The sequence below is a fragment of the Phalangium opilio genome, unplaced genomic scaffold (genome assembly GCF_054372755.1).
Source record: "Phalangium opilio isolate 3A_F unplaced genomic scaffold, DU_Popi_V2 ptg000048l_1, whole genome shotgun sequence".
Lineage (NCBI taxonomy): Eukaryota > Metazoa > Arthropoda > Arachnida > Opiliones > Phalangiidae > Phalangium > Phalangium opilio.
The window spans coordinates 1,614,772-1,627,786 of NW_028324170.1; the positions used below are offsets into that span (position 1 = coordinate 1,614,772).

Below are 13,015 nucleotides of genomic sequence, written 5' to 3' on the forward strand. Positions count from 1 at the left end.
CTGGAGTACTCCAAAAACGTTTTGTACTTGGAAATTTAGCTTTATGACTGTCCGGAGCGCTTTCGGTACAAAATCGTTAGAAGTTAACAAAACCACGTGACCTTACGAATGGTTAAAGCGCGCGCGAAATAAATAAGGCTTAGCGGATTTTTTCAAAATTGGTTATTGACTAAAGCAATGCATTTCCTTTATAGGATCATTATAAAATTAAAATTGATTGGAGGTGGAATAAGTCGACTTAATTAACCCTAATTTGAACCCTGACTTAAATTAGTTTCTTGGAGTGTTCCTTGAAGTTAACCCCAGAAATAACCTAACCCTATATTGATGCAGATAACCTACAAAACCTATTTCTTAAGAAATCTTTTTAAAATTTAAAAAAAAAATCTCCTTCTTAAATATATGATTAAGAACTTCCTCGTCATGACCTATTCCATATTTCTGCGCCGACATTTATTATACAAAAACATCTGACCTCTCTCTCTCTCTCTCTCTCTCTCTCTCTCCTTATCTAAAGGAAGACCTTATCATTACACCAATCAGATCGAAAAAAAAATTGCATTGTATTTCTACATCCAATGATGCGTAGTTATGATTTTTGATATGAAAAATAATCTTAAGTATAGTAATTTTATTTATATAGGTGTTATGATACGTATATATTTATATTAACGAAAGTCACGCTTTTAACGTTAAGAAAAAACCGGTTTTTAAATGCGTTTTTGAATGTTTTTTCTCGGTTAGAACTATTTATCTGTAGTACTTTTAAGTATCCCTCCGCGATATTTCTCTGCAATTGTTAACAAAACATAATAACGATATACAGGGTGTTTCTGATAAGTCTGCACCCATAATTTAATGGCGATGTTCTTTGGGTGCACTATTTTGAGTGGAAAATGTAATTTCTACCTCCATTTTGCCACAATGGCCACTGTTTTTGAGTTATGATTTTAAGTGTGTTTTAGGGATGACCCCTTAAATTTAATTAAGAAACTGTTCAAGATACAATAATTTCTAATTTAATTAATTAAGGGGTCATCCCTAAAACACTCAAATCATAAAATCATAACTCGAAAACTGGCTTGACTGATTAAGTTGCAACTCGCATAAACCACCCAGCACGTACGTGATTATTTCAGTTACCTAGATTTGTACGTTAATAATATTTGTATCCATTGTTTCAATATTGTTATCTTAACTAAAATGAAGGTTGTTCTGTCTGTGTGTGTTATTTTTGGGGGAAATTCGATTCGTTACACTCTGAAAATTCTGTCAAATTTTAAAATTTCTCTGGAAATATCAATTTTTTTTTAGTTTTTCTTCTGAAGGAACAATTTTATTTCCTTTTAAAAAATGAGAAAGCCGCGTGTTTTTTCGCATTAAGAAAATTCAATTAAACCGATCAAAATGGTGACAATTGCTCGTTAAACTTTGGAGGAATTGAGGATGTTCTATCAAGCGTCCATTTTTTGGCGTCTTGTTTTTCTTTTTGAGATGGACGCTGCCTCGTTTCGCTTTTTTAATTAACTAGTGATCGTTCCAATTAAAAGAATAAATTCTAGGTGGATCACTTTTTAAAATAAAATAATTCGTAATTGACGCGTGAAAAGGGTTTGTTTTCACGCGGCGTTTCTCCCAAAAATTCTATTTCGATATTTGGGACGACAAAATGAAATTGTTCTATTTGTCATCTTCTTTTAGAAATGAATCGTACAATTCGTAACAATAAAATATTTTATAATAACATCTATAATTTTGTACCACGACGATTGCAAAAACCGACTTTGGATTAAATGAAGCCTAACTTAATCTAACCTAACGCGTTCCACAATAATTTGCCATTTTAAACCTTTAATCCTAACATATCAATTTGGCCGGTGCAATATCGGTATCTAGCCATAAGCCGGGGATGAGACAGCAACCTGACAGAGTATCCATTGATTTTATGGTGTGATAGTTTAGGTTAGAGTAAGGGGTAAGATTAGATTAGATTAGGTTGGGTTCGAGTCAGGTTTTGGTTTAGGTTAGGCTTAGGTTATTTTCGATGAGGGTCAGGTTGCCATCTAGCCCATACCTGTAATCAAACTCCTACTGATATAACAAAACCTAACCTAGTCTACCAAGTCAATCTCAACCTAACCTAGGCTAGTCTTACCGAAGCCCAAAATGTTTTGTTCACGAAATACTTTGAGAGTAATAAATTACCTTTTAAGATGATGATTGTATTCCAATAAGTAATATTTGCGTGAGAGTGTACAGTAGGCCATAACGTCACCACTGCTGCAATTCCCAATTAATTGGGGACATTCCTTAATTAATTCTTATCCAAAATCAATCCCGATTACGTTACAAGCACATAATCCGTGATATCAGGACGCAGCATCGTTTAATCCAAGTTAAACACTGATTCGTCACTATTATTGGTAACAATTATATTTTTCACGAACTGTATTCAACTTGTCACTCGCGAAAACGTATTTTCCACGAGCTGGAGTTTATTTTTCACGAGCTTTAAATTAAATTTTCACGATCTGGAGCTTAAATTTTCACACAGTAATCTTATTTTCACTAGCTAAAGTTTAAATTGCGCGTGGTGAACTTATTTTCACAAGCTGGAATTTATATTTTCACGCTCCAATCCTATTTTCACGAGCTAATCTTATTTTCACGAGCTAAGAGTTAATATAGCGCGTGCTAAACTTATTTTCTAGCACTAATTGAATGCAGGGTGCATGCCTAGAGGTTTGTTTGGTTATACCTGAAGAATGATTTAGCATTTACTGGGAGAAATGAAAATGTGTTTGGGGCCGGCGAAGAGTTTTCCCTTACTTTGCTCTAATTTCCCTTCAAAAGAAGATTCTCCATTGGCCCGACATCCCGCTACAACTACTTCCTCCCCCCCCCTCTCATCAGTTTCCCCAATGGCCAAGGAACGCAAAAATAATCGAAGCATGTTCTTTACCTTCGAACATGATCTTTCTCGCACGAGACCTGATTAACCTCCAATTAATTATATTCAATATCGACATTTAAGTTATTTTTTAGGGTTAAAAGAATATGAGGAAAATTTAGTATGTACGTCTATCAGATAGTGTTTGTATTTTTTTTTTTGGATAAATTCAATGTTAAGAACAACAAACGAAAAAAGGGGTTCCGGAACAAGAGAAATGGATGAAATAAATTTTATTTCCTACTTCCTAAACACAATAACCGGAATTATTTCTGCACGTAAAGCAAAAAAACACCAAAATTATTCTAAAATAAAATCAAACCAAAAATATCTACGTCATAAAATAATTTTAATAATAGTAATAGTAAATGTGAAATAATTTAATTTTAAACTTTAAAAGTTATTTATCTATTATTCTTTAAAATGATTGATTAACATTTGATTAACGTTAATATTAAATTTGGAGCAGAAAATTAAATTAAATTTCTTTCTGATGTATGTCGGCAATGTTTTGAATTTGAAATACATCAAAAGGATTAAAAAAATTAATCAATCACAGGTTATGGAGGGGATAAAAGATTAAAATTAATTTGCTAAAATTATACTAATTAAATATTGAAAATTATATTAATTTGGTTAATTAAGTGTTAGATTATATGATCAGTCTATAAATTCTAATAATTAAAGATTGAAAATGAATCTTAAATTAATTTAATTTAATTTAGTTAATTATGTGTTCTATTCTGTTTGTGGGTGGTCGAACAGTTCTTGAGAAAGTAGGTTATACAAGAGAGACTATATTATGAAGCTCCTTTATTACAAATCTCGCTTGATGCCAACCAAACTCAACAAGATAAAAGGAGTAAATTTGAACTGGAGCGGAAAAATTCATCTCCATTATAGAAATAAAGTTGCTTAAAAAAAACGCACAACCTTCAAATCAGAGACTTGCCTATCAAAAATATATCCTTTGAAAAAATAAGGAATGTTTCTTTAATTTCTGCGCCTGTATAAGATGCTTAAATACTATGGGTATATTTCTAGCGGACAAGCAAATTAAGGTCGATTATTGCTGAATTCCACGCTCTCTCCCAAAACTAAAAAAAACGTTTTTATTTAATCGATTAAAAGAAATTTATTTTAATTTCTGCTTGTGTATATTTCAAGGCACTCAAAGGCTATAGTTGTTGGGTTTTTGTTTCTACGGATAAGTAAATTAAGGTCGATTATTTGCACGCTCTCTCCCAAAAACTAAAACATTTTTTAATCGATTACTAAATATAATTCGTCGTCTTGTTTACACCCATCAGAGCGGTTTGATACATGATTTTTTTAATAAAAGTAGTACGTTTTGCCGGGAGGCAAATTGGTCTGTGAGAAAATAAGCAAGGGGTATATAGGGAAGGTTTTATGCTAATTTCTTGTCTTCCAGACAAAGGGTCACGAGGCTATCCATGTCCTCAAGGTGTCTTTATCTAGGTTAATCTCTATATCGATTGCTAGGTCCATTCCCAAAATTTTCAATCATAATTTAAATGTATATCGGGTTTCATGTGAACTTTAAATATAGTTTGAAATGGTTGTATGTAGGATTGTAGTAGTTTGTACTTTTATGGGCGATTTTAAGTCGAAAATGTAACTTCTACAACATTTTGGAGCTTTGCCTCGTCCGGGACATTGTTTTCGAGTTAAGATTGGATGGAGTATTTTACGGATGACCCCATAAAATTTAATTAAGAAGCTGAAAGACAATTATTTCTATTTTAATTAAGAGGTCATCCCTAAAACACTCCAATGTTCATAACTTGTTTAGGGTGTACCTTGAGGCAAAATTTCATGTAGAAATTAGATTTTCGTCTCAAAATCGCCGCTAGTACCCACTGTATACTTTGGCCCTACCACCCTTTCATTTTTCGAACACCCTGTATAGGTTGTTAATTTAAATAAAAATACTTCAGGTGTACTTTCATTAAATGAAGCTACGATTTCGGGATGTTCCTCAAATTATATAATTGCCATAATTGTAAAAAGAGCGTTACCCAGTATGCATTTCGTTTTTCACGCTTTTTATTTCAAAGCCCTATTGTCCGCAGTTCAAAATAGGTCTAGAACTAGAAGATAACTCTCGACTCTTCACGGATTAGCGCCCCATTGTTTATTTGTTTTGTTTGTAAACAAATGAATTTAGCTTTTTGTTCCCACTCACCCGCGCATTACCATAAATTAAGTTTTATTTTTTTCGAGCTATCAACACCCAAGAAATATACAGGGTGTTTTTGATAAGTCTGCCAGCATCGTTTAGGGTTAAGTGATTGACAAGTAATTTTATCTATTTAGATTATTCATTTCAACGGGTTGTTATTTCAAATATGTAAATATAGTAATTAAATCGACTTTTAGACCAGAAAATTATACATGCCCGTAAGCAGCTATATTTCCTACTAACTTTCCAAATAAAAAAGGAAAAAAAAAAAAACTGAATATCCATTTTGATTTTGAAGTTTTGGACACGCTTAAGTTAACTCGGAACTTCTTAAATACTCGTAATATAGCGCCATCTTTGTTTTAAAATATGATTTATTAATTTTAAAGGTATAACAACATATACTGTACAGGGGCGTAACTGTTACTGTGTTAGCAACCCTTTAATTAGGGTTTATTTTAATTAAAATTTTAATTCTGTTTTGAAAATAATAATTTTATTTTCAAATCGTCAATTAAACGTATTTAAATTTCCTCTCGAGCAATGATCTAATTAACGCATCTACAAAATCAAATCCAATTAAATTAAATTGAAAGACAACTTAATTTCGAGTTCACTTGTTAAAGAGTACCTGTATATTATTTTATTGATATAGCCAAGGGGATACCCACTCTTGAAAACCAATCAAAAGTTACCCCCCCCCCCGCCTCTCGTTTGTAATAGATTAACATCGAACCCGTATCAGTTATATACCCAAGTAGGTGACAGATGGAGTGACCATGACCTTTAATTTAGTAACTTCCGCTATCATAATTAAATATTTGTTAAAAACTGTGAGCTTCAGTAAGTGAACTTAATATCTTCCTTAATATTGTAGACTAATTAACTTAATAAGAAATTGTGAGTGTACATAAACATCAAACATAAAAACCAACCCACACTTACTCAAGTATTTATAAATATTGTCATAAGTTAATAAGATATATGTTCACCATAAGTTTGTCACTGGTAACTTAGAAACTGGACCTTGTCATGAAGTGAGGGAGGTAGGTCATAGATTCGAGGTAAAGCGACGCCTGGTGAGGCGCTGCTGTCAAATTGGGGCTTAGTACAGACTAAATAGGAACTAGATGGAGTCCTGCAAAGTTAACCACCGACTGTAGGACTTCAATTCTCGTTTGTCGTTGTTCTAGAACTAGCTCGAGTTGTAAGTCTCTCAGTTGCATTACGAACTTGTATAGGTAGTGTCATACTTATCATGCAACATATCTTATAAACTTATGATATTGTAGATGTGTAGATATAGTTCTAGTATTCCCTAATTTATATATATATATATTTTTTTCCATTTGAAATATAAGAAACCACTTTGTAAAGTACGTGATCTTCCAGGCATTATTTTGAGAGTATTCTTTAATTACTGGACTTGTACTTGGAGCTAAATCATAATCTAGTCGTCGTTACTCCAACCCTTTCTTTTTATTTCTGGTTTGCGGGAGTCGTTCGCCCTTGACACACTCGCTATCGCCATAGAAATTTACCCAACAAAAAAATAAGAAAATAAGAAGCTGCTTTACTGAATTCCAATAACGAAAGAATTAAGAGAGATTCCACATCATTAACTCTTATTTAATTTAGTAATTTTCTTCTCCTCCGCCATATATTTTTGAAGTCTGGCTTTTTCTTTAATAATAACAATGTGATAATAATTTCATTCCCGTCTCTATTGTGTGTCACATTCCATACATCAACATTTTTAACATAGTTTCACGAATTGTTATTTTTTATTAAATACCAGATGAATCCCTAAATATTTTATATATTTTTGTTTTTTCTTCTAAAATTTAATTTTAAATTAAGGGCTGATGGGTATTTACCGTTAACTTAATTTTTAACTTGGGCTTAGTCTTGATTATCTTGGATGGGAAAATAAGTTTTTGTAACGTTTATATATAAGCGATTATTTTAAAATTTAAATTAACAGTATTCAAAATTTCTCATAAATAAGTTAAATAATTTAAAGTTTATTCCTAGTTATAACTTAGGCCTATTTTTAAGGTCTATTTTTAAAGGATATTTTCTTAGTTTATTTTCTTTACTGGTACATGATTTTCAATAAAATTATTGTTATATTTTTTTAAATTAATGCTAATTTGCCGAATAACAAAGATGTTAGGTATGGTTTCAAACAATAGGGATCAAATTTGGTGGACTGATATTGGTTGCTATAACTACTACCACTATCAGTGAATTCACCTGTCTATAAGGATTGAGGATCTACATAAGTCTTGCAATACGGGACACCCTGTAAGAACGTCTCATCTATATAATATATACTGGTAAATATTTATAACTCTTCTATATCTTCATTTTTAATATGTGCGGGCGGGACATTGACTTTGATTACTAATTAATTACCTACCACGAACTGAAGGCCATTTCGTAAATTTATACTATAAACCATAAGTTCATAAGATGTTCTATAAGTATGACATTTCCTATATACTTTGTGATGCTAGAGACTTACAGCTCGAGCTAGTTCAGGGAGAACGACAAGCGGGAATTGAGTAACTACACTAGAATAGTTTTGCAGGACTTCCATCTTCCTATTTAGTCTGTATACTAAGCCTTTGACAGTGCCTCACCAGGCGTCGCTTTACCTCGAATCTATGATCTACGTCACTCACTTCATTTCAAGCACCAGTTTGTAACTAGTGACAAACTTATGGCCAACATCTCTTATGAACTTATGTTAAAATGAACTAAGACCAATAAGGCGGCTGTTTTAAACCTTATCCCCGGGTGTTTTACCAAACGTTGAATTACAAACGTATGTAGTAAATAAACGTATTGACTTAATCGTGTGTTATTTGAACCCGGGAATGACCCCTTAACCTTGTATGGAAGCGTACGATACAAGTACATCCGGATTTCCTATGGCATTGGCTGGGTCCACCTTGACACTATTACGTATAAGTATAGTCTTACAAATTTGATAATATTGCGAGGGTGTGCTTGGTGTAACAGTTGGTGAAACTCTCCCCTAAGTACGGACGGCCAAGCGACCTCGGAACTCGAAACAATGGTTTCGTTTTAAGATTTTTAGGGTGTAGCTAAAATCCCGAGTTCTAGTCGATTCCCGAATAAGATATACTTTACGCCAGTCACGAGAGACGCGCCTGCGCTCTGCTGCTACGGCCTAATATTAATTGATATAGAAGGTCAAAGGTTACCTATACCCACAATACCTACGGGTATTTTCAAGGATAAACTATAGAGCTATTGTAATCTTAAATTCGTTTTAAAAAATATATTATTTTATAGTTTAAAAATAATTTTGTAACGGTAAATTAATTTTAACTATATGGTATATTTCCTAATATTAATCGACAGTGAGGGTCAAAGGTTACCTGTTACGTACCTATTGAATTTTCAAGGGCTGAACACGGAGCTATTGTAATCTTCCATTCGGTTTAATTGCAGCCTGACATTCCTTAATTAAGTTAATTTTAATTCAAGTATATCTCCTAATAATAATCGACAGAGAAGGTCAAAGGCTACCTGCCCACAATTTCTACCTGTACCTATTGAATTTTCAAGGCTAAACCCATAGTTAGCTATTGTAATCTTAGATTCGGTTTGAAATAAGTTTTAATTGTAGCTTAATTTTAATTCAAGTATATCTCCCAATATTAATTAATAGAGAGGTCAAAGGTTATCCACAAATAATAATAAATATCTATTGAACTTTCAAGGCTAAACCCATGCAGAGTTATTGCAATCTTTTATGAACTATTTAAAATAGTTCGAGCCAAGAATACTTTGGTAATTATCCCTTTTATATAGAATTTACTTATTAAAGGCGTACCAGCAATTATATAGCCAGTCACGTTTTAAAGCCCGGAAAATACGTATGTATTTGAAGAGAAATTTATGGGTTTAATACGTATTTTCTCACACTCGGGAGGACATAATTTTCACTTTAAAATCAATGCCATTTATTTCATTATTAAAATATTATAATATGGGAGAGTATATAAACACCCTCTTTAATAAAAACCAAAAGAAAAAAAACCTTAAAAACCGGAAAATCATTTATTACATACGGTATAAAACCCGATTAATTTCTCCTGGCCCAACGAAAGAAACTAGTTTGACCAGCGCATGTAGTCACTCGAGCTGACCTCCCCCGATGCTAGCTAGTATTATAAAACCCTGGGAAAATAATACTAAACGTAATTAGCCCCAAAAATTTAACTTCAAACGCCCGATTACCTTCATCACGACTAAATTCCAAAAATCATATAATAATGAATATGAAAGAAATTTTGTCGTTTGCGACTCGGTAACCTACATTTTTTTTCTCTTTCTTCACTTTCACCGAGCTTGGTAATTGTCATACTTATAGGTGACAATATTATACTCCATTTATTTAAAATTAAATTTTAATAATTTATAAATTATAAATTAAAATCGAGGGGGTAATCACTCTTATATTTTTTGCACCGCGATTTCAGGGTAACGCTTATCGACTCTATCGAGACGAGTTAAAAGTTTCCAATTAATTATTTTACGCGTAGTGAATAGCCCCTTTAGTTTAAGGTAAAATTAATTGCTATTTTAAATTCAGCGTATTAGTTTAATTAAAACAGGTCTAGAGAGGTTAATTAAGATGAAATTTTTTGATGACTTACTTGATTACGATAAGGAGATTGAGTTTGCTGCTCTCGGGGTCTGTCCAGGAAGGCGTAACTTTGGACTCGCTCACCACCACGTTCCACGGAGGATGGATACTTGGTGTTGATATGACGAAGTCCCTCTGTTACCTGCGGGGATGCCTGACACAGACGTCTCTTTATAACTAGGGAAAGTCGTCACGTGACCCCTCGCCTCCCCATGATATACCTGTAACCATCTCTGATCATTTTACTCTCACCGACTTTCTCTCCGGTCGGATGTTAGAGTTTTCTCTTAAACTTCATCCCCCATTTTCTCTCTCTCTTTCTTACTCTCTATCTCTTTAAGAGAGAGAAAAATTTCCATACGTATCTTTCTTCAAAAACACTTGAGTTGTTATAATATATCTGTAAAATATTATAATGAACATTAAGTATGCATTTAAATTTAAGCTAAGGTATAAAAGATGTTTTGTATTTTTAAATATTTTTTCCAAAAGGAAGTATTTCATTCTTTAAGTGTGTGATTGTGTACTTTCCGCTTAATTCCGCTTAAGCGTTTATTGGTCAGTTGGTTGGTCACTTATAAATGCCCCTTTTTGTGTTAATTTGAATGAATATTTTTGTTTGTCGGAAATAACTTTTGCTTGAATGTTAATAGTGTTTTTCGAAATGTTCTTTTGTATTGTACAGAGAGACGTCTATGACTCTTGGATGCCATTTTCGACCCGCATAGTTTTTGGGAAAGTCACTGACCCCGACGTCCAAATCACATCACAATACGACGTAATCTTGTCACTTTAAGCCCCATTCACACTGATCAATCGTGATTTCATAAAATTGCAAAAAATACATTTGACGGAGTGGACAATATCAAAATGGCTAGAAGTTGAAATGGTAAATTTTCTAGAGTTTGCAGAGATTTCTCGATAACAGAGGATTTATGCTCAACCCACATAATGATTTTTATTTTGGAACCCCAATGGTTAAGTCCAGGACCCCCAGAATAGATCAGTTCGGCCTGGTTCGTGAAGTGAACCTTATTGCAGAATTGCGACCCCCCAAAACCATTGAGCCTCAAATTTCTATATGCAGGGTGTTTCAAAAATGTGGTAGGACCGAAGTTCGGTATGTTCTACGAGCGATTTTGAGTCAAAAATATTCTACGTCATTTTGCTCTAAAGGGCAACCGTTTATGAGTTATGAGTAGAGTGTTTAACGGATTCTCCTTTCCATCAAAACTTGCTGAGGTTAACGGTAATAGTTAGTATAGGGCGCTAATGGTTAGCAGTGGCATAGGGGCTAGTAACCACCCTTATTTGCATTAATTGTAAAGGGAAGCACACATGTAAATAAGTTACAGACTTAGTGTTAACATCCCGTCTGATATTAAGTCTAGATTATTATTATTATTATTAACAACACGTATACTTTTAACTAGTTGGTGTTTAATTATAAGGGATTCTGAGAATTAAATCTGTCTTAATAAATCATTTAAAGTAAAGAGCCTTGGGCGAATTAAGTTTTGCTTCATAAAGCTCGCCATTAAAACTCTTTAATGTAGACCGAACGATTAAAATCTATATAGGGCCTAATTCTGTAAGACGTTTTTTCTTCTCTCTTTCGCCCATTACCTAAAAAACATCACTTTTAATCTTCGTTTAAAAAAGTAAAAATTTCGAACTCTTTGAACCCTTTGATTGATAAATCCTTTTTCAAGGACTAGCAGCTCTACTCCGTATCTAAAGGGACCCAGGGGTCGACAAGCAGTCTCTGACGGTGCGGACCTCCTCGCGTCCAGTGACCTCTATATTCTCACGCAATGGATCTATAGATCACTTTAGTTTCTAGTCTTTGACTGATGATCCCAACGTTATTTAAACGCGGCTTCTGTGTTGGTGTGTATGTGCGTATACGCGCTTCTGATATCCTTGAACTTTACCTTGTTCGATTAGTATTGGAGGATTCTCGGAAAAGTGTAACTTGTTTGACAATTTTTCTTCCATTTTATTTTAACCCTGAACTTTTGAGCTGACATCAGACTTAGGTAATCTCGTTACGATCGCATCCAGGTGTCACGTTTTTAAGTTTTAAAAGTACATGAATGAAGTTTAATTAGATAACGATGTACGGCTAAGTTTGGTTCTGTTTTTAACTGGTTGTATAAGGGTTCAGTTTGAACTTTGAATCAGTTCCGAAGTGTACTTATTTCTGATTGGGGTTAAATTCATAACTCTGGTTCCTTAAAAAGATGCGGGAAAATGATTTGAGCATGTTACAGTGCCACTTATCGTCTTTACAAGGATACTAAATACTTGGGGTTCCAACAATAAAGACTTGAGTAAATATGAAAAACATTATCAGAAAAGTTCTGCCATTGGATTAACATCCGTTGACGTATTTACAGATTTTTTTGGGAGGACCAGAACTCTGGTTCTATAAAGAGATACGGTGAATTCCTTCCAGTATGTTATAGCTCTATTTCTCCTGTTTCCAACAATACTTAATACTTAGGGTTACAATAATCAGGTCCCATGTAAATAAGAAAATTACCAAATATTACATAACACCGCATTTTTTAATTACAGACCACTTTGGATGATCATAACTCTGGTTCTATAAGAGATACTGGGAAGTCCTTTGAATATGTTGTAGTCCTATTTCTCTCATTTCCATTGATACTAAAAACTTGGCGTTCCAACAATTAGGACCTGAGTAATTAAGCAAAATGTTCTCTCCATAGGATTAACATGTCTTCCTGGAAACTAGATTTTGGGCATAGTCCTATGGGAAAATGAATTCTGAATTATATTAATTAATTTTGCGCATTTTATTTCTCGGTATGGATATAGTTTTGTTTCGTCAAAAATATATGAAGGAAGGTCGAACCTCCCGCTATGTTTTCAAATACAATTTTCGCGAAACATTATTAACATAACTCCTTGAAAAACAAGTGTCATCAGTATATACTCTTCAGTCATTTTAATATCCATCCCAAGGTTCCTTTTGCCCCCTCCTCCATTTCTCTCTCTCTCTCTTTTCCAACACTATAAACCACCGCGGTAAGCTATTATATTTTTATTTATGAAGTTAAATTTAAATCGTAAATAAAGCCATTGAATTTGTGGGGATTATTTAAAATTAAAATCACCTTGATGAGCCTGAGGTAAAGAGGTTAGCCTATCC

The 13,015-nt window shown here is 33.4% G+C and overlaps 2 protein-coding genes and 1 long non-coding RNA gene across 3 annotated transcripts in view; 1 reads left to right on the forward strand and 2 right to left on the reverse strand.

Moving 5' to 3' along the window:
- Positions 1-10,123, reverse strand: part of sona (sol narae metalloprotease) — a 40,811-nt gene extending 30,688 nt beyond the window's left edge. Inside the window, exon 1 of the mRNA XM_089839205.1 lies at positions 9,848-10,123. The gene's annotated coding sequence lies outside the window, so the exon portion shown is untranslated. The remainder of the gene's footprint in view (positions 1-9,847) is intronic.
- The window catches only part of LOC149673583 (uncharacterized), a 42,219-nt gene that overhangs the window by 25,591 nt on the left and 3,613 nt on the right, over positions 1-13,015 (forward strand). Inside the window, exons 3-5 of the long non-coding RNA XR_016366888.1 lie at positions 10,523-12,170; positions 12,237-12,294; positions 12,418-12,995. This is a non-coding gene — a long non-coding RNA (uncharacterized LOC149673583). The remainder of the gene's footprint in view (positions 1-10,522; positions 12,171-12,236; positions 12,295-12,417; positions 12,996-13,015) is intronic.
- Positions 1-13,015, reverse strand: part of PolD1 (DNA polymerase delta 1, catalytic subunit) — a 79,253-nt gene that overhangs the window by 714 nt on the left and 65,524 nt on the right. The window lies entirely within an intron of this gene.